The sequence below is a fragment of the Teleopsis dalmanni genome, chromosome 2 (genome assembly GCF_002237135.1).
Source record: "Teleopsis dalmanni isolate 2A chromosome 2, ASM223713v2, whole genome shotgun sequence".
Taxonomy (NCBI): Eukaryota; Metazoa; Arthropoda; class Insecta; order Diptera; family Diopsidae; genus Teleopsis; species Teleopsis dalmanni.
The window spans coordinates 236,602,201-236,606,094 of NC_051847.1; positions in this window are offsets into that span (position 1 = coordinate 236,602,201).

The following is a 3,894-nucleotide window of genomic DNA, read 5'->3' on the forward strand; positions in this document are numbered from 1 at the left end:
ATCCCCTAAACGCGTGATTTCGGCCGTGCAATTTGGTTCAACAAGAATTGTTGATAACTGATCAATTAGTATAGCAGGCCCATTTATTACATGATTTGCAAGTAGATCTTTAGTAAGATATACCGGTGAGTTAAATACCCCCATGTCGAAATAAATTTGAGTATAAGTTTCTGGTTGTGGCGTCTTATTATCTGCTACTCCGATCGGCAATTCTGGAGGAGTATCGTTAATACCCAGACCACGTACTCTTATATCATCTACTATAATTGAGCGATTTTGTAGAACAAAACCAAATTCAGATCTATAACGCTCTAAAAATGTGGTGTAAAAGTCACCATATTTTTTTAATAAAATATTGTCAGTTTTGCTTGATGAAGCAGGTGAACAAATGAGCGCGCAATCAGTTCCTTCGTAGCGTAAATGTAAAAATGGTTTCAGGGAAATATTTTGAAAACCTTGCTGCTTTAGCGAAGATGTACATTCTTCTGAAAGCAAATTTAAACGTTCTTCAAAAATTCCAGCATTTTCATCATTAAAAACTAAGCCACACGGCTCCTGAGTTTCATGCACTACATCAGCAAGTGCCATGCCGTAAGCAGATAAAATACCAGCATATTTATGAACTACAACCTAAAAGTAGCCAAAATTAATAAATATATTTCAAGATGAAAAATAAATTATGACTAACCTTACTTATGCCCAATTCTCGAGCAATTGAGCATGCATGCTGGCCACCAGCACCGCCAAAACAAGCCAACACATGTCGTGATGTGTCCAAACCACGCGATTGTGTCAAAGCACGTATTGGACGACACATAGCTTCATTTGCTACGCGTATAAATCCCAAAGCAATTGATTCTATTGACATATGGTTTTTCTCTTCAGTGGTCGCTAAATAATCATTAATGGTAACTTGAAGTTTTTCGAAATTTCTTTTTGTCTCTAAATAGTCTAAAGGTTCGTTCTCTTTGGGACCGAATATTTTAGGAAAGTATTGCGGCAAAATTCTGCCCAGTACTAAGTTAGCATCAGTAACCGTTAACGGACCGCCTTTCTTATAGCAAGTTGGACCGGGATGAGCTCCAGCAGATTCAGGGCCAACTACAAAGAGACCCGAACGGAAAAATAAACGTGAACCGCCACCAGCTGCCACAGTATTAATATCTAACTGTGGTGCTTGTATTGTAACACCTGCTGTAGTGCTTTCTATCACATGCTCATATGTCCCAGCAAATCTTGAAACATCTGTTGAAGTGCCACCCATATCAAATCCGATAAGTGGTAAATCTGTTTCACGCGCTCCAGTAACAGCATAACCAACAACACCACCAGCTGGACCCGATAAAACTGCCCGAGCACCACGAAAATTATCCATTTGAGTTAAACCACCATCCGATTGCATAAAAAGTACATCGACTCCAGCAAGTTGATTTTCAAAACCAGATTTAAAACTTAATTAGAATCAAAATGGATGCAGGAATAGTAAGTTTAGTAGGAATAGTAATAAGCAAAGAACTACATACACACACATATATATATATATATATATATATATATATATATAGCTTTTTTTTCAGTTTTAACCTGAATTTATAGTACTATTTAATGATGTCTAAACAACCTAACCTATTTGGTTTATGTAAATGTAGAAAGTAATTTCTTCCACTACTAAATATGTCTCTAATATTTAAATCATAATTAACATGTCCAATGACTCTTCTATTACATATGTTATAATACTCTATATCTATATATATAAAAGAAAGATGTGTTTTTGTTACACCACTTATAACTCAAGAACGGCTGAACCGATTTAGCTGAAAATTGGCAGGGAGGTAGTTTAAGGCCAGGAGAAGGATATAGGCTGAACCGATTTAGCTGAAAATTGGCAGGGAGGTAGTTTAAGGCCAGGAGAAGGACATAGGATACCTGTTTATCCCGTTCACGACAAAGTAGGTTTTGAAATTATCAAATTTTTGATATAAGAAAATATTTTATTGGAATTTTCGAATAGCAAAGAAAGAAATAAAGTACAAACACAAAAATTTATTTTTAATTTTATTGAAGTTCGGCTGACCATACAACGCTGTTTCGAGTATTGCCAAGTACTCTTCATCAGTGGTCTTTAGAAATAATCGAATTTTATTTAATTAGTTTATAGTCCGATATAATTTGTTTAGACTGCAAATGCCAGGCTTAGAACTCGTGCCTGTCAAATTAGAAGCGATGACTAATCGTGTTATCCACAAGAAGTCAAGGCTGCACAAACTTTCAATGCTCAAGTTCCAGGTTTTATTGTCACTTATTTTTATTTAATTAGTGACAACAACCAAAGCACTTGCCGTGCTTTAAATTAGAACGAGCTTAAAAACTACAGCTTTATTTTGGAAACACAAGTTCAACGAATTGAAAGTTTAACTTTTTGGGTTTGCTAATTCTTTATTTCTTTTCAAAGCTACTCTTTTTGTAGAGACATTTTGTAATGCATATTTTTTACTTACTATATGTAAAGCGACCATTCTGGTGCTTTTACAAAGAAGCTATGCTATGTTATTCTAAAAATTCCTCTAAAATTTAATAAAGCTTCTTTGTCCCTATACAAAGTAAGTCTAGCTTAACAGCAATACTAATACTTTATTAAAATATTTTATTAAAATTTAACAGATAGAAATATAACTTAGTTAATGTGTTTTTAAAAGTTGTATTAGATCAATATAAGTTTGTGTTGCAATAAATATCGTTTTTAATCAATAAAACTACCTGGTTGTTGCAAACTCAACAAAATAAATAATTAACAATTTTAATGTATGGTATGGTTGAAAATTTGAGTTTTTAGTTTTTTAATAATGCCGCGACCAAGACGATCGAATCTTTCCCGACAAAGCCGTAATGCAAGAAGAATACGAAATACTGCAAATTTAAGGACTGAAGGTCGAGCGAACAACAGAGGTCAACAAATAGATAATTTGCGATGTGTACTAAAATACACAAATAAATTATGAATGATTAATGTAGGTATTTTTTTTTTTTGTATTTTTTCCAATTAAAAAAAAACTGCTTATTTATTGCCTTTAAGGCGGAACAGAGTTCGCCGGGTCATCTACTAGTATGTTATATATATAAATAGTGTATATTTATATATATAACTAGTAGATGACCCGGCGAACTCTGTTCCGCCTTAAAGGCAATAAATAAGCAGTTTTTTTTTAATTGGAAAAAATACAAAAAAAAAATCATTCATAATTTATTTGTGTATTTTAGTACACATCGCAAATTATCTATTTGTTGACCTCTGTTGTTCGCTCGACCTTCAGTCCTTAAATTTGCAGTATTTCGTATTCTTCTTGCATTACGGCTTTGTCGGGAAAGATTCGATCGTCTTGGTCGCGGCATTATTAAAAAACTAAAAACTCAAATTTTCAACCATACCATACATTATAATTGTTAATTATTTATTTTGTTGAGTTTGCAACAACCAGGTAGTTTTATTGATTAAAAACGATATTTATTGCAACACAAACTTATATTGATCTAATACAACTTTTAAAAACACATTAACTAAGTTATATTTCTATCTGTTAAATTTTAATAAAATATTTTAATAAAGTATTAGTATTGCTGTTAAGCTAGACTTACTTTGTATAGGGACAAAGAAGCTTTATTAAATTTTAGAGGAATTTTTAAAATAACATAGCATAGCTTCTTTGTAAAAGCACCAGAATGGTCGCTTTACATATAGTAAATAAAACAATATGCATTACAAAATGTCTCTACAAAAAGAGAAGCTTTGAAAAGAAATAAAGAATTAGCAAACCCAAAAAGTTAAACTTTCAATTCGTTGAACTTGTGTTTCCAAAATAAAGCTGTAGTTTATAAGCTCGTTCTAATTTAAAG